Here is a 26,685-nt window from a genome sequence, read left to right as displayed (position 1 = left end):
GCTGTGACAGAAGTTTTCAGTTCAAACTGAATGAGGCAACCAAACTAATCTTTGACTTCAACATCCAAAGAGCGTTTTGGGTTCTCATGTCTTTGCTAAGATAAAAGTGCATTATACTGATAGAAAAAAAGACTCTAGCCTGTCATTCCATGCATATTATCTGCATATGGAAGCAATGTTGAGATTAAGTTAGTTTTCTGTTCTACTTTTTTGCTGAATATAACTTCCTTTTACAAATGAAATAATAACAACGAAGCATAACTAAAAGTTATGAAATTTAAAATGCTTTAAGAAACATTTTAAAAAGAATGTTTGAAATAGAGCTTTCTTTGCTTTTTGAATGAATTCTTTCCAAATTCAAAATTCTAATTAAAATTCCATATTGTCTACTCAGTTATTACATGTTTATGAGATTTTCTAGTTTTTCCTTCTTGATTTTTGTTCCCTTATTAGCTAATATTAGGTTACAAATTAGCTTAAGAATAAAGTGACATTTTAATATTTCTACTCAGTATATAATGAATGTACACAATTTTAAAAACAAAAATTTAAATTACCTATATCTTATAATCACTACACTCAGAGATAAGCATTACAAATATTTTTATATATAGCTTTTCAGTTTATTTCTACAAAATGTGTTGTTTTAAAGGAATGATTATACTGCACATACTTAAAAACCACTTATTTTGAAATCCTTTCAAGCTTATACAAAGGTATTAAAAAGAAAAACAGTACAGAGAACACACATCTCCCCTGTACTTAGATTTAACTATTGTTAACATCTTGTGCCATCTGCTTAAGTACATATTATTTTAATTCTCTTATCATTTACTATGTTCTGGACAATGTAAATATCAGTAAATATTATTGCATAACTTAATGGATGAAATATTTAATTGCATGTTTACAAGATAATAAAACCCTAATTTAAGTGCTTTACATGTCTCATGTCATGAAACTTTACAATAATTTTGTTTTATGCATACTTATTCACATTTTATGTATTAATCTACTTAATCATATTTTACAGATCAAGAAATTGAAAGTAAAAGAACTGCTAAGTAATATACCTAAAGACATCCAGCCAGGAAGAGAAAGAATGATAATGTAAAGTCAAGTGCACCTGTTTTTTGTTGTTGTGTAACAAATTCCTATAAAACGCTGACTGGAAAGAGCAAATACTTATTATCTCTCAGTTTCTGTGGCTAAAGAATCTAGCAGTGGCTTTGGTGGGTGGCTCTAGCTTAGGATATCTCAAAAGACTGCAATCAAGTTGTCAGCCAGGACCGCCATAATCTCAAGATTCACCTGCATGAGGATCTGCTTCCAAGCTCATCCACACAGTGTTGTCAGGCTACAGAAGATCTGTTCCCAGGCTCAGGGATGGAGCAGCTGGCCTTCTTTGGAATGAGCAATCCAAGAGGAAGTGAGAGAGCACACCCAAGAGGATAGCGACTGTCTTTAAATAACCAAGCTTGAAAGTGACATCCCATCACTTCTGCCATATTCTCTTAATGAAAAGCAAGAATATTTTTCCAGCCCACCATGGAGGAGATTACACAATCTCATGAACATCAGAATATAAGGGCCATTGTGGGCCGTCTTGAAGGCTGCTTTTAACACCAGGTTTTTCTGACTTCAGAGCCCCTGCTTCTAATAGTTAGACCTGATGCTTTCCTACTGCACAAGATATTACTCCCTTGTGAGAATACACCATATTTTTTGAACAAATTCACAAGTTTTGCTTATTCAGATTGCTTTAGATTTTCATTTGCTATTATGCACCCTGCTGTGACAAACAATGCTCATCCATTATCATTTTCTTAGTAACTTGTACAGTAATATTTACCTATCTATCTAATGTCAGAGGGAAGTAGTTTTTCAAAAACCACTGAATTTAGAGCAAGAATGTCTGGTTGTACAATAAATGAAAATCTATTTTACTTCTTAAACCCAACTTATTTACCTGTAGGTGTACTTCTTGAAAGGCAAAAAATGCCACTTATTTGTGGATCCCCAGATCTTATCACAATGGCTGAATTTTCATAGACACAAACTATAGCTTCTATGCCATTTATGTGAAATATTGAATGGGAAATTATTTGACAAATTACAGAAAGCTATACAAATTTAAAAATCTTAAAAAGTATTTAAGAATTGGTTTTATTTAATTGTTAGAAGAAGTATAATGACTATTTTTGAAGTACTTTTGATTTCTTAAATTCTACTTTAAGCTGGGTGCGGGGCTTATGCCTGTAATCCCAGCACTTTGGGAGGCTGAGGCGGGTGGATAATCTGAGGTCAAGAGTTCGAGACCAGCCTGCCAACATTGCAAAACCCCATCTCTACTAAAAATAGAAAAATTAGCAGGGCGTGGTGGTGCCCACCTGTACTCCCAACTACTCCGGAGGCTGAGACAGTAGAACTGCTTGAACCCAGGAAGGGGAGGTTGCAGTGAGCCAAGATCATGCCACTGCACTCCAGCCAGAGCGACAGAGCAAAACTCCATCTCAATAAATAAACAAATAAACAAACAAATAAATAAATTCTACTTTAATGTAAATTCTAATTTCATACAGTCCTATTGCTTCTAGTATTTATTTAATTAATTAATTTATTTATTTTGTAACTGCCACACAGTTCTCATGGGCTGTTCTGCGTTCGATACAACAACTACAGTATTTTTTTTAAATTGTTTATGTATTTTTATTACTTGGTCACATGATAATCAGATCACCTCTGTTTTACCTATTCAATACTGTATGGTATTTTGGCAATTCAAATGTCAGAAACACCTTTCTCCCTTCAGGTTTACTACGCATCCTTTTCTTTTCAGAATTTTTTTTTTAATTATTAACTCCTGAAAGTTTTCTTGATTTAGTGGACTTCAGGCTCACAAAGCCACACCTTTATGGCTTCAGTGAGTTTATACACTAGTATGTAGGTTGGTATTAATTTGATTTATTTCAACAGTTAGTTTTAAAATATGTTCATTGCAGTAGCCATTTGTCAAGTCTGCATCCAAGTATTTCCTTTTTTTGACAAATATCTATCTTTGAAAAAGCTATTTTGGTCACACAAGGCAATGTTAGAGTTCTAAATTAATGACATAAATTTATATTAATTATCTCACTAAAATGTATTGAATTTCAGATATTCTTTTCAATGCAACAAATATTTATGGAGTTTTCATCATGTGCCAGGGACTGTCCTTGGGACTAAGGCTACAATAGTGAGCAGAGCAAAGACCATGTTCTCCTAAGGCAACATTCCAATTTCCAGAGGTAGATGATAAATAAATCTATAGTTTTTATTTTGCTGGTAAGTATCACTAATCAAAGTTAAGTTACCTTTCCATTAGCTTTTCTAGGAACTGGATATGTGGGAATTAAACACATCTGCTTATTAAAAAAAGTTTAATCTTGTAAGTTATTAGATTTACAAATATAAGTAAATTCACTTTTTTTACTATTTAGAAGAGTTTATTGTTATTATTAATTTATTTATTTTTGAAGCGTAATCTCTCTATATTCCCCAAGCTGGACTCAAACTCCTGGGCTAAAGGGATACTCCTGCCTCAGCCTCCCTTGTAGCTGGGACTGTAGGTGTACACCAGAACACCCAGCTAGTGATAGACTTATTAACTAGTCTCAGAGGTGATGATGACATGAACCTACATGAACACAATTCTTGATTTTGGACCCAAAGACAACTGTAAACATGATCTGAGTGTCAGGGTGTCGTCACTACTGGGCAGAAAGAGACACATCAGCCCACCAGGGGCTTATTTTAAAAAGTTAATCCCATGTCTCTTTCCCTGAAGCTTCCGATTTGAACCATCTGCACATACTCATTGTGGAACTTTTCCTGTGCTTCTTCAGCTTCTTGGCTTTTCCTTTGCTCAATTCTTTGTCTTCCATGTCATCAAGTTTGGCACATTTGTCACTTTCTGTCAAGAGCATCTCATTGGGAAGAATCTTCATCTTAGTCACATTTGTGGCTTCTTATTCTTGTTTTTTCCTGGCTGCCTTCTCTTCTTTCTGCATTTTCACCCTTTTTCTTTCTTCTCTCTTTTTTTTAATAAGATTTCCTGAGCTACAATTTTGATCATATTCGGAGTTTTTGGTCTGTCAGTCCAACTGCTGCATAGTGACCCCAAAGAGGCCCAAAGAAAAGGCCCAACCTGGCTCTGCTGTAGAACATGGCTCTGTACCTCACCCAGATGTGGAAGATCTTTGAGGCCATAGAAGAAGAAGACTCCTTGGGTTTCACAATCAAAGGACCAGCAATGATTCTAAATCTCCAGTCCACAATCATGTGTTACCTTCAAGTGTTGTAATTCAGAGGAGTGCAAAAGATTCTCAGAAGGAAAAACACCCATGAGGCTCCATCACCGCAGCTCAGTGACACTTTGCCGCCACTGCCCTGCCTGAGTTTGAGGTATGGTTTGAAGATCAATTCACTTTTTAACGTATACCCATCTCTAAAAAGAGTAATTCTTAGACATTCTAATTATATAACACTTATAAATAACAGAGAGACAAAACAATAAACATGGATTTTTCATTTTAGTTCAGAAACCTTAGTTTTGTGTTCATCAATGCAGATAGTTAAGCATGCAGTGCTTAATCACCAAATTGTTTGAAATAATGTCCTATTTTACATATCCAACTTACCAATGGTCCAAATAGTTGCCAAGATCAAAATAACAGTTGAACCATATTCTTTTTATAATTCATCCAGTGCCCAATAAATAACAAAAGGGTAATTTTTCTTTCTTTTCTATCAAGGTCATGCATAGCCACAGATTTCATACGTAAGTGAAGACCGTTTTAGTAAGCAAAATTATCAGATTAACAGTATTAAAAATTACATTCAACACAGACAAAACAGTGGGCACTAATGTTGGACTCTCTTTGACAGCTACATGATGAACCATGTTTTGACAAGAAACTGTCCCTCTATATCACTGAATGCTTGATTTTTGAAAGATAATACTTCCTACATGGAATTACTGCTTGTTAAAACATTTGTTGGCCATTATGGAAACATAAATGAAGTGCTCTTTGATTAGGTATGGTAAAAACTAATGATCTTATATTAAACAGTAAGCATTTTGACATTTTCATATTTTGTGTTTTTGTGAAACTTTTTATTAGACACATACTGCTACTTATACACTGTAAATTTGGCAGACAGGACATTTAGCATCTTGTCTGGCAGTAAAAGCAGATCATTATTTTATTTTAATTCATTTTTAATCTGCAAAAGTAAAAGAAGCCACACATCAATAAATTAAACATAAAAACATAGACCCAAAGGCTAGTAAGTGACAAGAGATGGCACTTCTCAATGTTATATTTGGAATGAATAAATAAAAAAATACAGGCAGGCAAGCATGTTTGTTTGAACTTGAGACAAATTAAATTTTATCTTTCAACTAAGCAAATCATTGTAACTCATGGTTTACAAAGTTATGGTAGGTATTTTATGTTTCTCAATATTACAGTTACTGACTAAAATGTAATAAAATGTTATTTCTAGAGGAATTTGAGGTCACTTGCATTTGTCCAATAAAACTTAATAAGAAAAAATTTCTGTTATATATGTTTACATACCTAACGAATTTAAGAGGAATACTAAGCCATCTGGCAAAGTCAACAACAGCATCATTACCAAGGTAAACTAGGGGGATGCCATTATTAATGAGGCTATAATTTGCATCTTAAATGTTAGTATTCACTCACAAAATTATTTCTTCAGTTAGGTGTCCACACTCAGAGAACCTTAGCATAACATTAAAAGTCTTGATTAAAGCCTCTCTCTCTGCTATTTTTGGCAGTTGGCCAAGTCACTGACTAGTTACAGTTTTCTTATTAATAAAATGTAATTTTGAGACAATTTAATTTGTGAGGAAACATCTTGAAAAATGTAAATCTATATAAAATTATAAACATTTGTGAATATTTGTTTGCAAATTATGAACATATTTCAAATATATTTTAAGTATATAAGTTATAAATAAATATATTTAGTTAAAGTACATTTAGTTATTTTAAGTTATTAATAAATAATGGTGTTAGAAATAAAATCATAAACTGATATTTTTACACTTGTGAGTCTGGAGGATAACCAGAAACTCTGTGCATATATCTTCTGAAAGAAAGAGAAATAAATGGAGATAAATGAAGCAGGAGAGAGAGAGAGAGAGAGAAAGAGGAGAGAGAGTGACTGGGAGACAAACATACATAACCTTCTTTTTAACATGGCTACAGGCAGAGAATATTACAAACACCAAACTACAACAGAGCTCTTACCAAGCAAGATTCGCACCTATCGAGAAAGGGAGCTTAAGAGGAGAGGGAGGTGGATGATATAGATAGAATATAAACAAAATTGCTGCTACGAAGAGCAAGTCAACACTTAGAGTTCAACTGTCACAGACATAGTTCTAGGAATTGATATTTCACAACACTCACCACAAGATGCGCGTTTCAGAGTGTGTAGGAAAACGGTGAGTCTTATGGAGATATTGCCACTAGGGAAATCCACTTAAAGAGGGAAGTGGTAATACCCCATTCATGTGTGGCAATAAAAAGGAAGAACAAGATAACGGAAAATTAAAACGCTTACGGAGATGAAACAAACAAGATATCCCACATCACTCACAGATCAATCATATTGCATTATGTACTTCACTTTACTGTCAGAAGAGGGTGCACTTGAACTACAACCAGTGTCGACAAACTTCTAGAAGTAGGAAAAAAAATTAAAATCATTCAAATTTATTGAATAAGAAAGTCTGTAAAATTCAAATAAAAATGTTTTAGCTGATGAAGCTTCCCTCCACCCACACACACAAAAAAACAAGAATTAAAAGAAAACTGAGTATCACTAAACACTCAAAACTGAATGAAATATATTCAGACAAACATTTGGAGATATAAAAATAAGATAATAAATTCAAACACATAGGGGAAAAAGACAAAAAAAATCAAGAAGAATCTCAACCAAACAGAGAAAAGAAACTTAAAATACCAAACCATATAAGAAATAAAGAATAAATTATAAACTTCCCAAGGCAGAATAGAGTAACAGACTTAAATGAACATCTAGTAGCAAGCATTAAAGAATTGTAAGAAAATAATATACAAAATAAAACTGAAATAAAGATAAAAGTAAAAAAAAGGCAAAGTGGTGGGAAAGCCAGACAGAAAAAGAAGTTTACTGTAATAACTGAAGAAGAAAAATAAACAACAATGGGTATAACTAACAAATAAATGTTATTCCAAGAGAATAGGCCAGAAATAAGAGATTATATGAATAATCTCTTACATATTTGTGTGTATACATATATACATGTGTGCATATATATATATATATAAAAAGATGATTATATATATATTATGTATTCCAGGGAAATATATATATGTGTATATATGTATGTATACATATATAAAACTTGCATGTATATATAGAAATGTGTGTATATATATGTTATATATGTGTGTGTGTATATATATATATTTCCCTGGAATACTGGTCTAAAAGTTCAACTTCAAGACATGTCACAATAAAGCTGTTAAAGTATGAGACAAAGAAAAATTTAACATGGCTTCACAAAAACATCATAACATTACATATAAAAGTGAGAAAATTAGGTTAGTCTTACATTTTTTTTCAAGAGCAACATACAAAGGAAGACAAAAGTGGAACAGTATGTTCAGGAAAGTCAAGTGAAAAAAGGCAGGGGAAAAAACTGTACATCCAACCAAGCTGTGCTTCAAGTATCATACCTATAGGAAAACAGTTTTTAATATATAAAATTTTAGAAAAAACTATAACATAAGCTCCTCCCAAGAAATCTACTAGAGGTTGAGCTTTATATAAATAGCACATAACCTTAGAAATTTTGGGCAAAAGACTTATGATAAGTGTTTATTATGGTTAATTGTATACATAAAGCCAAAATAAGAATTAATACCTGATAGAAAAGTAATTGGAGATGTTACATATTCTGACAAAGTACAATAGATGAAACAAAAAATGGAAGAAAACAAAGAAGATATAAGGAAAGTAAAATCAGTCAATTGTCTATAGCAGAAGTAAATGGTAACAGAGTCAAAGTTTAGCACTTAAAACTGACAAACCAGTGAGTAAATATTTAAATGAGCTCCATAAAGAGCATGAATGAAAAGGTAATATTAGAACAAAAAATATAAATCTTTCTAAACTCCAAAAGAAATTAACAATATGCAAAACATACCAAATAGAGAAAACTAGTAAACACAACATAACGCACATCGTAATTATAAAAGAGCATTAAAACTCTGAGAAGAAGCCTACTCATGATATCAGTATACATGAATAGAATTAACTATTACACTTTTTAAAATTACAAATTGGCTGAATAATATCCAACTTTTTGTCACATACAAGAAGCAACTAAGGCAGGAATTTAAATAGCACAAAATAAATGGTTTGACAAAGTTATATCAGGCAAATAGAAAATAGTAAGAAAACATAGCTGTGATATTGATGATAGATAAAATAGAATTTGGGCCAATAGACATCAACTAATACAAATAAAATTATATAATGTTTAATAATTTAAAATAAAATATAATAGATTTTAATATCTATGTTGCAAATAACAGAGCAGTCACATATACAAAGCAAGATGAAGAAGATGCAAGAAGTAAACACACTTAAAAACAGTAGATATTGACAAGCCAGTACAATACAGTACAAATGCTCGGTCTACCAGTAAAAAAAGAATGAGATGTACAAAACTACAAAACATTATGTAAGATCTAAGCAGCATGAAGAATCATGCAATTCTTATAGTTTTCAATTGAACACTATATCCCAATAATATAAAATATAACTTTTATCAAGGACTAATGGAACATTCATTAAAAGTGATTACATATGAGGACACAAAGAAAATATCATTAAGTTCACTAAGGTAGAAAGTTTACAGAAAAAATTATGACAGCAAAACAAAAAATTATACATCAAAATTTTTTAAACATAATTTCCATCTGGAAATGAGAAAAAACAAAAATTGTATTATACATTACTTTGCTTAATGGAAGAACACACAGAAATTGAAGAGCTTTTTAAAATTATGATAATATAAACACTGCATATAAGAATCTATGAGATACATTTAACAATGTGGACAGAGAAAAAAAAAACCATTACCTTAAACTCCTATGTGATAAGAGTAACAAAGCTGGACACGGTGGCTCATGCTTGCAATCCCAGCACTTTGGGAGGCTAAGACAAGTGGGTCTCCTGAGATCAGGAGTTCAAGATCATCCTGGCCAACATGGCAAAACCCTGTCTCTACTACAAACACAAAAATTAGCCAGGCATGTTGGCATGCGCCTATAATCCCAGCTATTCAGGAGGCTGAGGCAGGAGACTTGCTTGAACCCGGGAAGCAGAGGTTGCAGCAAGCCAAGATCCTGCCACTGCACTCCAGCTTGGGCCACAGAGCGAGACTTCGTCTCAAAAAAAAAAAAAAAAGGCTAATAAACAAGTCATATTAATATAAATTTTCAACTCAAAAATGTAGAAAATTATCAACAAATTAAAGCGCAAGGAAGAAGATAATAAAGCAAAAGGTAGTAAGAAAAAGATTAGACAGGAAACCAATAGAAAAAATCAATAAATCAACGTCATAGTTCTTAGAAAGTTTAAGAAAGTAGACAAGATTTAGTTATTGGAATCAGAAAAAAAAAATGAGAAAACACAAGTATGCAAATATAAGAAAAAGGGTAATAACCAGTGACAAAAAATTTTTAAAATCACACTAGTTTGAACTTTTCTATGCAAATACATTAGAAAAGTAGATGAAATAGATAAAGCTCCTAAAAATGGAATTTACTAAAACTAAGCTTAATAGAAACAGAAAGCTTAAATACATCCAATTTTCATGGCAGATGTACAGAAAACTATTTAAACTCTCTCCAAAAAGAACCAAGTCCAAAGAGTTTCATAGGGAGTTCTACTAAATCTTAGAAAGTACAGGCCGGGCGCTGTGGCTCAAGCCTGTAATCCCAGCACTTTGGGAGGTCGAGGCAGGCAGATCATGAGGTCAGGAGATCGAGACCGGCCTGGCTAACACGGTGAAACCCCGCCTCTACTAAAAATACAAAAATTAGGCGGGCGTGGTGGCGGGCGCCTGTAGTCCCAGCTACTCAGGAGGCTGAGGCAGGAGAATGGCGTGAACCCGGGAGGCGGAGCTTGCAGTGAGCCGAGATCGTGCCACTGTGCTCCAGCCTGAGTGACAGAGTGAGACTCCGTCTCAAAAAAAAAGAAAGTACATTATCCGCAAAATCCCCATGTGACATAAATTGTTTTAGGCTATTCCTGAGGAATGAAATGGTTGTTTTGTAACTAATTTGATATGTTCTATGATAGCACAAAAAGGTATTACAAACTAATATGACTTATCAATATCAAAGCATATATTTTGAATAAAGCATTAATAAACAGACTTAAATGCTAGTTAAAAAAATATACTAAGACTAAGTGGGTTCATACCAATAATGCAAGAATGACTCAAGTCTAGGAAATCAATTGATGTAAATCACCATTTCAATGGGAGCAAGGAGAAATATCACGATTATCTCAATAGATGCAGAAGAAAACTTTGATCAAGATGAATACAATTCATGATTAAATAGGAGTAAATGGATACTTCCTTAGGATGATTCTGTGTGTGTGTGTGTGTGTGTGTGTGTGTGTATGTTTGTGTGTGTCTATTTCCTAAAGTCAGCATCATACTTAATAGGAATACATTGAAAGCATTTACACTCCGATTATGAATAAAGCAAAGATGCTCACTGTCTTCACTGATATTTAACATTGCATTTTAGGTGTTAGTAACAATTAGATAAAAGAGTAATACAGACTGAACATAAACAATAAAACTATCTCTATTTGCAGATGATATGATAGCATATACTTTTAGAAACCAGAAAGGGTCTCAGATTTTACCACTGCTTGCAAACTAACAAGTAAGCTTGCCACAGTTTTATGGAAACTGATAGGGAACATGAGACTCCTGGGTTAGAGACAAAGAACTTTATTAACTCATGACACAGCAAGCACCATGATTGTCAGATTACTTGCACCAATCTTTCTTGTCCACAAAACCCACAGCAGTGATGCAACTGAGCCCAGATGAAAGTCTGCATACACACAAAGCTGTATTACAGAGAGGATCCTTGAGCTTGGAGAACCAAATGTTTCCTAAGAAGCAGTAACTACATCTGTTTTATGCTGCAGATATAGCTCAGAAAAAAAAAAAAAAAAAAAAAAGACAATGTCTTGCTTTGCAGGATATGCAAAAATGCAGCAGATCCATGGAGAATTGTATCCCAGCCTAGAAAATTCTAGATAACTGTGATACACGGAATCCTAAAATGCCCCCTGTATTCATTTCCTAAGACTGCTGTTACAAATTGCCATAAACCTGGTGGTCTAAAACCAAACAAATATATTCCTTCATAGTTCTGGAGGCTAGAAGTACAAGCTTAAGGTGTTTGTAGGTAACATCATCAGGCCCTGAAGCAGCATTGGGTCCATGACTCATTCCTGGCTTCTGGTAGATGAAGATAATTATTCCAAATAAGGTTCCATTCTGAAATCGCAGAACATATATTTTGGGGGCCATTATCCAATCCACTACAGCCACCAAGATTCCTGACCTCTGCTGTACACACAACTTCTCCCAGTTATTCAATTAAACACCAAGTACTGCTGGAAAGGATTATGCAGATTTAATTAAGGTACCAAATCAGTTGACCTTAAAGTAAGAAGATTATCTGAATGGGCTTGGTCTAATCATATGAGGCCTCTAAATCTGTGTCTGGAGATTAGAAGCAAAGAAAGTCAGAGATTTGAAGCATGAGGGAGATTTGACATGTGAGAATTTCTCACCTGGAAACAGCCACGTGAGAATGCACATGAGTATCCTGTAAATGCTGAAAGAAGCACCTAGTTAAAAGCTAGCCAGAAAAAGGAGATCTCAGTTGTACAACCACAAGGGACTGGGTTCTGCCAACAACCTGAATAATCAAGGATGAAGAAACTGAACCTCAGATCAGAGTAGCTCTTTCAGCATCTTGATTTCAGCCGCTGAGACCCTGAACAGGGAGGCTAGCCATGCCATGCCTAAATATCTGACATCTGACATTACAGAACTGTGAACAAATAAGTGTGCATTTTTTAAAGCTACAATGCTTGTGGTAATTTTTTATAGCAGGAATTTAAAATAAAACAATAATCATTGAAAAGAAGATTCAGATATTAAAAGTATTCAACCACTTATTGGAATACAAATTTACATGCAAAATTCAGCAACCTTTATATATATAAATATAGATTATTAGAAGAATTAATAGCAGATCAAATCTCATTCATAATACTAAAAAAGAAAACATGTTGCATTAAATTTAAGAAATACTTAAAACTGAGGAAACTTATGACACTTATAAAATATATACAAATACACTTGGACAAAAGTAAAATATGCCCTTGCTATTATTAGACTGCCACTACATCAAGATGTTAGTTTTCTTGTGTTAATTTGTAAATTTAATATTCCCTCGTTTAACGCTCAGGTTTTTCTGGAGCTAGAAGATATGATACTAGAGTTAATATGGCAAAATATACAAACAATAATACCCAGGAAAATACTGAACAAGATCTGAAGGTGTACAAATTCAGAAATATTTGCAACATATATTACATACAAAGGGCTAATCTCCCTTTGTTTATTATTTATACATAAATGGTTATTTAATTGAAAGAAAAAAATGAAAACCTCTGGAAAAAATGAACAGAAGATGACTCATAAATGAAGGTGCAAAATAACTTCTCCATATGAAAAGATATTAAGCTACATTCTTAATTACAAAACAAAAGTAGTTAAGTTTTTATCACTAAACTTAACAAAAATTCTACACTCAACAAATCAATTTTGTAGGTGAGAATGCGGGGACGAAGTGATCCCTGGGTATTGTTGGTGGGAATAAAAAAAAAACATTCATTCCAACATGGAGGGGAATTTGGCAATATCTAACAGAAGTACTTATGTATTTGCATTTACGCTTTAACTTCAGAATCACATATCCAGGATTTCACCCTGAAAGTATCCCATACGTGAAGAACAAATGAGAAAACAATGAAATTTGTTCTCTTTAGGAATGTTGAGGATAAGGAAATGAAAGGAATAAAAAAGAAAGTGATAATAAACTTTCTTGAATGAATGCCACCTTTTTTTTTTTTTTTTTTTTTGAGACGGAATCTCGCTCTGTCGCCCAGGCTGGAGTGCAGTGGCGCGATCTCGGCTCACTGCAAGCTCCGCCTCCCGGGTTCACGCCATTCTCTTGCCTCAGCCTCCCGAGTAGCTGGGACTACAGGCGCCTGCCATCACGCCTGGCTAATTTTTTGTGTTTTTAATAGAGACGTGATTTCGCTGTGTTAGCCAGGAGGTCTTGATCTCCTGACCTCATGATTCGCCTGCCTCGGCCTCCCAAAGTGCTGGGATTACAGGCGTGAGCCACCGTGCCCAGCCTGAATGCCACCTACTTAAATTGGTTAGTTTCTCTGAATCAGATAATTTTCCTGATCATGGCTTGTCCTAGTTCTAAAATAAAGCAAAACAAACACAAACTTTAATAGCTCCTTATTATGGGAAGGGTAAAGTTCAGACTGCCAAATCTGCCATCCAAATTTCTTACTAAGCAGATGACAACACACTGCACAACCCTATTTCCTATCTTCTCTCTTTCCCCCAGTAAGTATCTAAGACCAACTACAGAAAGTTACGTGTTCATTCTAATCTTTTCTTTCTCAGTACTCTCCCTCTTGTTGTTTCTTCTCATCTGATCACCTAAATCTTCATTCTCCTGTCTTTCACTCGCTTTTCAGAATTTAAGTATAATCTTCAAGGGGTGAGATTGTCTGTATCAAAATTTCAGAATTTTATTTTCCACACCCAGGATATTCACAAATACAAATTGCACAGCAAATGTCTAGTGTGTTCTAAGTAAATTTCTTAACAGTCAATTTGAATTTTCTCAGAATTTAATTTTGATATTCTATACTAGCTGCAATCTAAATGAAAAACATTGAAGTTAAAAAGTGATATTTAAATATTTACAGAAAATTGTAATTGTATCCTATTTTACCATATGCATAGTCAATTATAAGTATTTATTTCTTATTTTAATGTGATTAGGACAATGAGAGAACTACAAAATATTTTTTTCTTCTGAACTCTGAAGATACTATATTAGGATGTGGGGCGTTAGTACTCAGAACAGCAAACATGCTCCTTGTCACATTATGCTGTTGTTCCCAGACCAGTTCAAGTACTACCTGCTATATAAACTCTTGACAGTTCTGTTCTGGGAAAATTAGTTCCTTCCTATTTGTTTCTTCACATTTGCTTTAAAACTATACTCTATATAGAACTAAACACTTTATTTTTGCCATTATTTATGCAGATTTCACCTATTAATAAAAAGTGCTTTAAAGTAGGATTATTTTTGACAGATTTTTTTCAAATTCCCTACAGTGCTCAGATAATGTCTTGCACATAAATACTTATATAATTCATCCATTAGTTCATTTGATTTATTTATTCACAAGGCTTAGCTTGCTCAATTAATAAGAGCTCCCCCTTTGTATCGTACCTCTTTCCAAATAAATAAATACAGGCATAGCTCAGAGAGATTTCAAGTTTGCTTCCAGACTGAAATGAAGTGAATATCATATAAAGTGAGTCACACAATTTTGTTACCCAGTACATATACAAGTTATGTTTATACTATACCATAGCATATTAAGTGTGCAATAGCATTATGTCTAAAACATGTACATACCTAAATTTAAAAATATTTTATTGATGAAAAATGCTATTATCTGATCCTCTAGCAAGTCTTCATCCTTTTGCTGGTGAAGGGTCTTGTCTCAGTGTTGATGGATGCTGACTTATCACTGTAGTCATGCTGAATGCTGGGGTGGCTGTGGCAATTTCTTAAAACAAAACAACAATACAGTTTGCTGCATCTACGAACATTTCCTTTTGTGAAACATTTCTATAGCGTGTGATACTGTGATAGTATTTTCCCAAAAGAACTTCTTTCAAAATTGGAGTCAATCTACTAAAACCTTGCTGCTCTTTTTTATGAACTAAGACGATGTAATAGTCTAATTTTTTATTGTTATTTCAACAATGTTCACAGCATCTTCCCCAGGAAGTAAATTCCATCTCAAGAATCCACTTTCTCTGTTCATCAATACAAAGCAATTTTTCTCCTGTTAAAGTTTTATCATGAAATTGCAGTAATTCAATCATATCTTTGGCTCCACTTCTAAATCTAATTCTCTTGTTCTTTCTACCACATCTGCAGTTCCCTCCCGCACTGAAGTCTTGAATTCATGAGGGTTGGAATCAACAACTTCTTTTAAAGCTGATATTTTGACATTCCCCCATGAATCGCAGAATGTTCTTAATGGAATCTGGAATTATGAATACTTTCCAAAAGGTTTTCAACGTATTTTGCCCAGATTAATCAGAGGAATCACTATCTACAGCAGCTTTAGCCTTACAAAATGTATTTTTCAAATACCAAGATTTAAAAATTGAAATTAATTCTTGATCCAAGGACTGAAGAATAGATGTTGTGTTAGAAGGCATAAAAATCTTTAATCTCCTTGTACCTTTATCAGAGCTCTTGGGTGACCAGGTGCGTTGTCAACCTTTTTAAAGGAATCTTTTTGTTGTTGTTTTTTAAGCAGTGAGTCACAACAGTGGGCTTCAAATATTGAATACATCATGCTATAAACAGATGTCCTGCCATCCAGGCTCTGTTATTCCTTTTATAGAGCTAAGACAGAATAGATTTACCTTAACTCTTAAGGGTTCTGGAATTTTCAGAATGATAAGTGAACATTGGCTTCAACTTAAGGTCACCAGCTTTATCAGCCCCTAACATGAAAGTCAGCTTGTCCTTTGAAGCTTTGAAGCCTGGCATTTACCTCTCTTCTCTAGCTATATGAAAATCTTGGATGGCATCTTCTTCCGATATAAGGCTATTTTATATATATTGAAAATCTGTTGTTTAGTGTAGCCACCATCATCAATGATTTTAGCTAGAAATTCTTGATAACTTGCTGCAACTTCTCCATCAACGCTTGCTGTTTCACCTTGCACTTTTGTTACGAAGACGAGATTTCCTTAAATCTCATGAACCACCCTTCGCTAGCTTCAAAATTTTCTTCTGCAGGATTTCTTAGCTCTCTCAGCCATCATAGAATTGAAGAGTCAGGGCTTGGCTCTGAATTAGGCTTTGGCTTAAGGCTGGTTTGATTTTCCATCCAGATCACTACAACTTTCCCCACATCAGCTATAAGGCTGTTTCACTTTATTAAAATCTGTATATTCACTGGAATAACACTTGGCAATTTTTTTCAAGGTCTTTTCCCTTGCATTCATAAATGGCTGTTTGGCACAAGAGGCCTAACTTTAAACCTGTCTTGGCAATTGATACATCTTCCTTACTAAACTTAATCATTTCTAGGTTTTGATTTTAAAGTGAGAGACATGAGAGTCCACTTTTCACTTGGAGACTTAGAGGTCATTGTATGGTTATTAACTGGCCTAATTTTAACATTGTTTTGTCTCAGGGAATAGGAAGGCCAAGGAAAAGGAATGAGACAAGGGCACAGTTGATCTGTGGAGATGTCCAAATACAGACCACATTTGTGGATTAAGTTGCCCATCTTTTATGAGTACAGTTTGAGGTGCCCTCAAATAATTACAATAGTAACATCACAGATCACTGATCACAGATCACCATAAGAAATATATTAGTAATAATAATTAAAAGTTTAGAATATTGCAAGAATTGCCAAAATATGACATGAAGTGAGAAGAAGCTGTTGGAGAAAGGGTACTGACAGACTTGCTTGAGGCAAGGTTGCCACAAACCTTCAACTGGAAAATAACATAATATTTGCAAAGTGTCATAAAGCAAAGTGCCCAAAAACAAGGTACACCTATTGATAGAGTGTCTTACTTTTATTCTCTCATTAAGTAATAAAGTAAATGATAAAGAGAGATTAATTTTCCCCTGCCCTCATCTTGTCATTAATCCACCAAATTCTATTAATATTTCTCTCTTTTCAAACACTCTGAGTTCTACTACTTTTTCTTCTCCCACCCAAATTCTCCTTGTTATTTGATTTTTTTTCTTTTTAACTTTTATTTCAGAATTAAGTGATACATGTGCAGGTTTGCTACAAAGGTATATTGTGTGATGCTGAAGTTTGGGGTGTAACTAAACCTGTCACCCAGGTAGTGAGCATACTATTCAATAGTTAGCTTTTCAGCCTTTGCCCGCATCCTTCCTTCTCCCCTCTAGTAGCCTCTAGTGTCTATTGTTGCCATTTTTTGTTCATATTTACCCACTTGTAAGCGAGAACATGTTGTATTCAATTTTCTATTATTGTGTTAGTTTGCTTAAGATAATTGTCTCCAGCGGCATCCATGTTGCTGTAAAAGACAGGATTTAATTCTTTTTGTAGCTTCATAGTATTCCACGGTGTGTAAGTACCACATTTTTAGAATTCAATCCACTGTTGAAGGGCACCTGAGTTGATTCCATGTTTTCACTATTTAAATAGTGCTGCGATGAACATACAGGTGCATGTGTTCTTTTGGAAGAAAGATTTGTACTTCTTTGGGTATATACCCAGGAATGGGATGGTTGGGTTGAATGGTAGTTCTGTTTTAAGTTCTTTGAGAAATTTCCAATCTGCTTTCCACAGTGGCTAGACTAATTTACATTCCCACTAACAGTATTTAAGCATCTGCTTTTCTCCACAGCCTCACCAACATCTGTTAATTTTTGACTTTTTAACTAAAGCCATTCTGACTGGTGTGATATGGTATCTTATTGTGGTTTTGATTTGCATTTCTCTGATGATTAGTGATGTTGAGCATTTTTTCACGTGTTTGTTGGCTGCTTGCATGTCTTCTTTTGAGAAGTGTCTGTCATGTTTTTTGCCCATTATTTAAAGGAGTTGATTTTTTGCTTATAAATTTAAGTTTCTTGTAGATTCTGGATTGTAGACCTTTGTCAGATGCATAGTCTGCCAATATTTTATCCCATTCTGTAGGTTGCCTATTTGCTTAACTGATAGTCTCTCTTGCTGTACAGAAGCTCTTTAGTTTAATTAGGTTCCACTTACCAATTTTTGTTTTTGTTGCAATTCCTTTTGAGGACTTAACTATAAATTATTTGTCAAGGCTGATATCGAGAAGAATGTTTCCTAGGATTTTTTATAGGTTGCGGCCTTACATTTAAGTCTTTAATCCATCTTGAGTTAATTTTTGCCTGTGGTAATATGTAGGGGTTTAGTTTGATTCTTCTGCATTTGGATAGACAGTTTACACAGCACCATTTATTGAATAGCGAGTCCTTTCCCCATTCCTTATTTTTGTCAACTTTGTTAAAAATCAGATGACTGTAAATGTATGGCTTTATTTCTGTGATCGCTATACTGTTCCATTGGTATATACATCTGTTTTTGTACCAGTGCCCTGTTGTTTTGGTTACTGTAGCCTCATAGAAGGAATATACAACTCTTGTGAGATAGTTTGTAAGATAAACATCCCCAAAGCATATAGTCATCAAATTCACTAAAGTCAATGTGGAAAAAAGTCTTAAAGGTAGTTAGAAAGAAGGATCAAGTCAATTACAAAGGGAATTTTATCAGGCTAACAGCAGACCTTTCAGCAGAAACCTTCTAAGCCAGAATAATTTGGGGGCCTTTTTTCAGCATCTTTAAATAAAGAAATTCCAACCAAGAATTTCATATTCCACTAAACTAAGCTTCAAAATTAAAATAGAAATAAAATACTTTTCGGACAAGCAACACTGAAGGAATTCATTACCACTAGACCAACCTTAGAAGAGATTCTTAAGGAAGCACTAAACTTGGAACAAAAGATACCTGCTACCACAAAAATACACTTATGTATATAGCCCACAAACACTATAAAGCAATTACACAATCATGTCTACAAAACAGCCAGCTAACAACACCATGACAGGATCAAAATATCACATATCAATAGTAACCTTTAATGCTATTTGAACTTTTAACACAATAGTCTTCCAATATTTGTAGTTTCCTTCTTTATTAAATGACAATTTACAAATCATGAAATGGGCTTCTTTTAATTGTGCAGATTGATGTCTTCTGACATATGATACATGCATATAACTGTCAGCACAATTTAAATATATCAAACATGTCTATTATCACAAATGATTCTCTTGGGGTCCATTCAAGTAATCTCCTCATATTTCACTGCAGCCACAAGGCAATGATTGATTTTTAAAATTATTAACAAAATAATTGCTCATAATAGTTTATTATTATACTTAAATATCTGTAAAATACTTCCATCTCATCTTTCATTTTTTTATATTGGTCACTTTGTATAGAGTTATTATCAATGTAATTATTCTTTAAAAAATTCACTTTGAATATTATAGATTATTTTAATCACTTGTATTTTTTATCATTTCGAAGTTCTTTCTTTCCTTCTATCAACTATGGATTTAATTTCCTCCTTCTGATTTCTAGTTACTAAGGTGAAAGCTTAGATCAGTGATTTTAGATCTTTCCTCTTTTCTAATGTAGTATATAAAGCAATAGTTTTCCCTCTAAGTACTGCTTTAATTTCATCCCACAAATTTTACATGTAGAGCTTCCATTGTCATTCAGTTCAAGGTGTTGTATAATTTACTTTGTAATGTATTCTGTGGTGCATAGCTCAGTTAGTCATGTGGTATTTAATTTAAAAGTATTTGTGTCTCTTAAAAGATATATATATATATATATATATATCTGGAAAGAGATATTGGTTTCTAATTCACTCCTATTGTGCTCAGAAAATACACTGTGTAATTTAATCTATTTTTGAGTTTGTTCAGATTTGTTCAAGGCTTGGCACATAATCTGCCCTGATGTACATCCCAGGTGTACTTGAATAAAATATGTATTCTACTGAGGTTTATAAATTATGAGTGAAGAGTGTTGCAATTACCAAAAGTAATGACAGATTTGTCTATTTTTTCTTGGTTTTGTCAGTTTTTCTGTCATGTATTTTGAAGTCCTTTACTGGGTATAAACACACTTAGGATTGTTATACTATTTGCCTTGTTGAATTGAATACTTAATCTTTGTATAATATACTTTTTGCTGTCATTAGCAATATTTCTTTTTATAGTTTACACTGATAATTACATAGCCACTTAAATTTTATCATTAGCATTTGCATGGTCTCTTTTTTCCTCATTCCTTTACTTTTAACCTATCTGCATATTTGTATTTTAAATTGATTTCTTACAGACAGCATGTATTTGGGTTTTATTGTTTTATTCTATGAGAATACTCTGTAGCTTAATTGCAGTGTTTAGATTGTTAGATATAATATTGTTGTCAGCATGTTTGGGTTTAAATCTATCAATTTATACGATTTTTATAGGCTCCATCTGTTCATTGTTTCTCTTTTCTGCTCTCCTGCCTTATTTTGAATAAATTATTTATTTTATAAAATTTCAAATTATTTTCACTGTTTTTAGTATACATCATGATTGATTGATTGATTAGTGATTGACCTAAGAAAGGCACATTTTATCTTTTACTTGCTGCATTCTACATTCAAATACTTTCATACCACTTCAAATACAATATAAGAACTTTACACTTGGACCCTGCCATTTCCCCTTGCTTTTTTGTGCTATTATTTCTATATAGTATATATATATATATATATATATATATATATATATATATATATATATATACAGGTGCTTTGAATTCTATAACACATTGTTAGTATGTTGGCTTTAAATAATTACACATTTTTGGAAAAATATTTACTTCCAGAACACTATATCTACGTTTCCATCTGGTATTTTGTCTTCTTAACAACTTCTTTTAAACATTTCTTGTGCTGGTGATATGCTGGCAAGAAATTCTTTGATATTTTTATAAGAAAATATTTTTAAGGTGATAGGTACACTAAAAGCCCAGGATTCACCATTACACAATGTATACATGTTAAAAGTCTGCACTTGTATCCCCAAAATCTAAAAAACAACTTTTATTTGCCATTATTTATGAAAGGTATTGGTTTTGGTATAGAGCTGTAGGTTTCTGATGAGAAGTCTGTGATGAATGTGCTCTTTTTTATTTTGTGTGTCATTTATCTCCAGCTATTTTAAACTTTTTCTGTTCTGTTTTTTAGGATTTTTAACCACAATGTGCACTCGTATGGTTTTTTTATTTATTACTCTTGTTAGAATTTATAACTTGAATCCGTGGGCTTATAGTTTCCTTAAATTTAGAAATTTTCAACAAACATTTCTTTCAAATATGTTTTTGGTTTACTCTCCACCGCTACCCTCCACTGTTTTCTGGAGTTCAGATACATGTATATTAGACCACTTGATACTAGGTGTTTATAAGTCAATGATATGGTTTGGCTGTGTCCAACTCAAATCTCATCTTGAATTCCCACATGTTGTGGGAGGGACCCAGTAGGAAGTAACTGAATCATGGGGCAGGTCTTTCCCGTTCTGTTCTCATGATAGTGAATCTGTCTTACAAGATCTGATGGTTCTATAAGGGGGTGTTTTCCTGCACAAGCTCTCTCTTTGCATGCTGCCATCCATGTAAGACGTGACTTTCTTCCTGACTTCTGCCATGATTGGGAGGCCTCCTCAGCCATGTGGAACTGTAAATCCATTAAATCATTTTTACCGTATAAATTACCCAGTCTCAGGTATGCCTTTATCAGCAGCATGAAAATGGACTAATACGGTCACTACGACGCTATTTTCCCCAATGCTTTCCTCTTTGTGTCTTCCCTTCCCTCAGCTAATTTCTTCTGCTGTGTTTAAGTTTACTGATCTGTTATTTTAAATAAGTAATAGATAAAATATATTTCTGTTTAGCTAATTTTGCCTTTTAGATATTGTATTTCTCATCTGTAGGAGTTCTTTCAGGCTCTATTCTACATTTCTATTTCTCTGCAAATTACATTCATTTAAAAAAATAATGGGGCATGTTATAAAAGCTGTTTAATACCTCTGGCTGTTATTTCTGAGTCTCTTTCTGTTGACTGATTGTCTTCTGTATATGCATTATATTTTATTGCTTTCTGGATCTTGGATATTTTAAATTTTATATTGTTGTGTCTGGGTTTTGTTATCTTCTTTTAAAGAGAACTGAAGCTTGTTTTGGCAAGCAGTTAATTTACTTTGGTTCAATTTTATCCTTGGAGACTTACTTTTAAGCTCTGTTAAGGTGTCCTTTAATGTAAGTATAGTTGAGCCCAAATATTAAGTGTGGCCTTTCTGAGGTTTCTGTTGAATACCCAAAGTAATAATTGATGACTCTCTACCCTAAATGATTGAAATTCGAACAGTTCCCAGTCCTACTATTACACCGGGATAAATTCAGCTCCCACCTCTCTGATTCCTCCTGCTCAGACTCATAGAGTTTCACCCTGTGGATATACTTCTTAGTAATCAACAAAGCTTTAAGGGGTCTCCTAGAGTTCTTTTATTGCATACTGCCTCCCTTCTAACACAGTCACATAATTTCTATCTGCCTTAGCCTACTTGATTCATCATGAACACTATGCCTTGTTTGGTTATCCCTCTCTTCTTACACATTCAAGAAATTGAATTCAGGAAGAAAGCCAGAGCAATTGTATGGCTCACTTTATTCATTTCCCTTTTCTCAGGGATCACAATTCTGTGATATCTTTTATTCAATGTTTGAAAAATGTTGTTTTATATCTCTGCCCAGTTTTTCAGTCTTTTTTTATGGTGAGAGGGAACATCTAGCCCTTGATATCTTATCACCCTCAGTATCAGAATTATCTCTACCTATTAACCTATTTCTCAATCTACCTATCAATTTTGCTTTTATACACAAGCATTTCACAGACATGGTCATTAGCATTAATTAAATGTTGTTTTTTTCCCTTGCTAGTTAGGTAAACTGAACGCAAATATAGGCCTTCAATGTAATCCTAGGGCCTTTACCTTTTCTGAGCTGTTTTCCTTATTTGCTACTTAAGATAATTGTTGTCAAGAAATTTTCTAGCTCTGTTTTAGGGGTTAAATTTTTGAGCCCTGTTTTTGGGAAAAAATGATTTCTTTGTCCTGATTATTTTTCTCTCACTTCCAGATTTAGCATTCTACATATAGACTATGTTAATACAGTGTTGTATAAAATTGTTTTTAAATATTTCTACCAGTAAAACTTTTTGGTAAAAGGGGGTTAAGGATATAAATGAGTTGATGGTTCATGACAGCGATCACTATGTCAGTGTGACTAAGTGTGAAAGGTTTTCACGTTTAATGTTATTTTGAAAAAAAAGTCATTTTTCTAATGCTTCTGAGAATGAAATAAAAAATCACTGTCTTCTGATAGTTTGCCTACCAATGCATGATAGATAAATCATATTAAGAAAAGATAAAAATAAATTAAGGAGGATTTTTTTTCTCCAGTGAAACATATGATTGCCTGGTTTGATTGATAAAGGGAGAATAAATTGCTTTCTCTTGTACTGTTCAGAAATTGGTACTCATTGCATGATTAGCTGACAACTTACACTTGAAATGTGCTGATTAGCTTGTTTTACCTTAATAACTCCATGATAGTGGCCGCCTTATCTTGCCCTTTAATTTGAAAATTAATGAAGTCATCATGTATTGTGGTCTCTTCCACTGTTCTGCCCAATTACTTCAGTGCTGAAAGGTACTTTGCATTCTTGCTGGTCCATTAGTTCCATATCATGCTCTTTCTTAACTTCTCTATTCAACTACAAGATAATTAAATGCCATATTTTAGCATCTTATAACCTTGACATATAAATTCTTTTTTCTCAGTGGTTCAAATTAATGGACAAATGACATCTACTGGAAGATGTAGTGAGACATTGCTACTTATAAAATGTTAATGCACATTAAATGCTAAAGAAGAATCAATAATACATGGCTATTACTTCATATTACTTAGTATTAAGTTAATATTAAACTTGTAAACTATCACTTGTTTGTATGTATAAGTATGTATATATTTAAAATAAATTCTTTGCAAATTATAACTTTATTAATGTTCCTACTTTGTTTCTAAATCACTGTAAGATATATATATATATATATATGCATATATATGAGTACATCCATGAATGATAGTTATATTAAGAAAACATAAAAATATATTAAGGAGGTTGTTTTTCCTTCATCGAAACATATGATTGCATGGTTTGATTGATAAAGTGAAAATAAATTGCCTTCTCTTGGACTATTTAAATATATATATGATACATAACACACATATATATGATACATAACACATATATATGCTATGTAGAACACATGAGAAGGACAACCTTATTAATGTTGGAAGAGTGAATCAGGGTAAGTGTTTTGGAAGAAGCATTTTGGAAGAAGAATTCAAATATGAATTATGATTTGAATTATTAATAGAAGTTAGTCAAGGCAAAAATAATAAAGGAATGAATAAAATAACATTTGTGGAAATGTTGAGGTGAGCAATATGTTAGTGCATTTGAGGACAGAAAAGAAAGCCAGTGTAGCTTGAGTAAAGATTATGTAAGATGATGTTGGAGAGCTTGCTGGAAAGATTTTATAAATGTAGAATGACAAAAATGAAGGGAATGTGAAATTTTCATGTATTTAATTATTCATGTAACATCCGTAATGTTGTTATTATGCTTTGTATCTGAGAGTAAAAAATAAGTGAGGTTTGGCTGGTTACTTAAAGGATCATGAGCCTAGTTAGAGAACAGACATGAACAAGTACTTAAAATGCAGTGAGTTAAGTGTGACATGATATAGAAATCGTTATCAAACTGATGTAGCTATATATTCCTAGGGATATACAAATTTTCTCCAGAAGTATTATTTATTTCTATACGAACTCTTTCTTATTAATATTGAACCATAGGAAACTGTACATATTTAAGTTGTATAAAAAATGGCAATTGTATATGATTCAATCTAATAAAATTGACTACTGAGATCTTATCTATGGTTGGCATGTCACGCAGTTCTTCTTTCCAAACTTTTTTATTAAAATCATCCCTCTCTGTCTTTCCAAAAAACAAAAACAAACAAAACAAAAATCTTCCTCATACTAATCTAGAATCTTATTATGGCACATCCCTCAGATGGAAAATAATTATCAAGAGTAGAAAAATCAAATAAATGCATAATTAGAACACCTTTTGCACCAAAATTCATGATAAAGCTTTTAAACATTTCTGATATGGGCAAATAATAGGGTTAGAAACAAGATATCTTGGCCTCAAATAAGGTAACCTGAATTCATATATGATTATAATTGATTTACTGACATTTTTATTATTATAATCCATTATTCTTTGTCTCTAGTAACAATTTTTGTTGAAGTCTATTTTGCCTGAAATTAATATAGCCATTCCAGCTCTCTTGTGGGTGCTGTTTGCATGGTATATATTTTCCAACCTTTTTGCTTTGAACTTATTTACTACTTTGACTCAAAATTGTTTGTTTTTACTTTTTTATACTACTAATCTCCTTTTTTATCTGTCTCTTGGTACTTTTACATTTATGTATGGACTGATCATATAGAATGTATGCCTGCCATTTTGCCATTTTTACGTATCTTATGTCTTTTCTGATCCTGTATTCTTTCATTACTGGTTATTTGTATTAAGTATTTTACAGCACAACACTTTAATTTGCTTGTTATGCATTTTGCTATATCATTTGAAATACTTTCTTTAAAGTTGTCTTGGGGATTAAAATTACATTTAATTTAAAACAATAGACTTTGGATTAATGCCAAGTTAATTTAAATAATATACAAAAACCTTGCTAAAATACAGCTTTGCATCTCTTTCCTCCTTGTATTAGTATTGTCAAACAAATTACATAGTTATATGTTATGAATACATTAAGTCAGTTTTGTAAATATCACTTTATGCAGTTATTTTTAAATCAGGAGATGAGTTACAAATAAAAAATAGTTTTTAGTAATAATAATCTAATTATTCAATAATAATCTTTATTATTTAAGTGTATTCAGATTACACTGTAAGTGTCCCTTCTTTTAAGCCTGAAAGTCTTACTCTATTATTTCTTCTATGGCACATCTGATAGCAAATAAATTCTCTCTGTTTCAATTTATCTCAGGGCATCTCAATTGTTCCTTTGTTTGTGAAGGACAGTTTGGCCAAATACACAGTTCTTGGCTACATTCTTTTCCTTTTATCACTTTGAATACAACATCCCACTGCCCTTTAACCTACATTGTTTCTAATTAAGTTAGTTGTTAAAGATATTGAGGATGCCTTGCTTCTCTAATTTTATTATTTAGTATTGGCAGATAAAATTGCATATATTTATTATCTACAATATGATATTTTGAATTACACATACATTATGGAGTGACTAAATGTAGCTAATTGACATGTGCATTACCCCACATAGCTATCATTTTTGTGATGAAAACACTTAACATCTATTTTAATTTTTTCAAAAATACAAAGTATTG

General features: G+C 32.9%; 1 long non-coding RNA gene across 1 annotated transcript in view; it reads right to left on the bottom strand.

Annotated features, from left to right (window-relative positions):
• LOC129060808 (uncharacterized) overlaps window positions 1-26,685 on the bottom strand; it is an 89,023-nt gene that overhangs the window by 50,915 nt on the left and 11,423 nt on the right. Inside the window, exon 2 of the long non-coding RNA XR_008527704.2 lies at window positions 23,765-23,944. This is a non-coding gene — a long non-coding RNA (uncharacterized LOC129060808). The remainder of the gene's footprint in view (window positions 1-23,764; window positions 23,945-26,685) is intronic.

The sequence above is a fragment of the Pongo abelii genome, chromosome 7 (assembly GCF_028885655.2).
Source record: "Pongo abelii isolate AG06213 chromosome 7, NHGRI_mPonAbe1-v2.0_pri, whole genome shotgun sequence".
NCBI classification, from domain to species: Eukaryota; Metazoa; Chordata; class Mammalia; order Primates; family Hominidae; genus Pongo; species Pongo abelii.
Note: the sequence above shows the minus strand (reverse complement) of the source record. Positions and strands in the feature narration are given on the sequence as shown.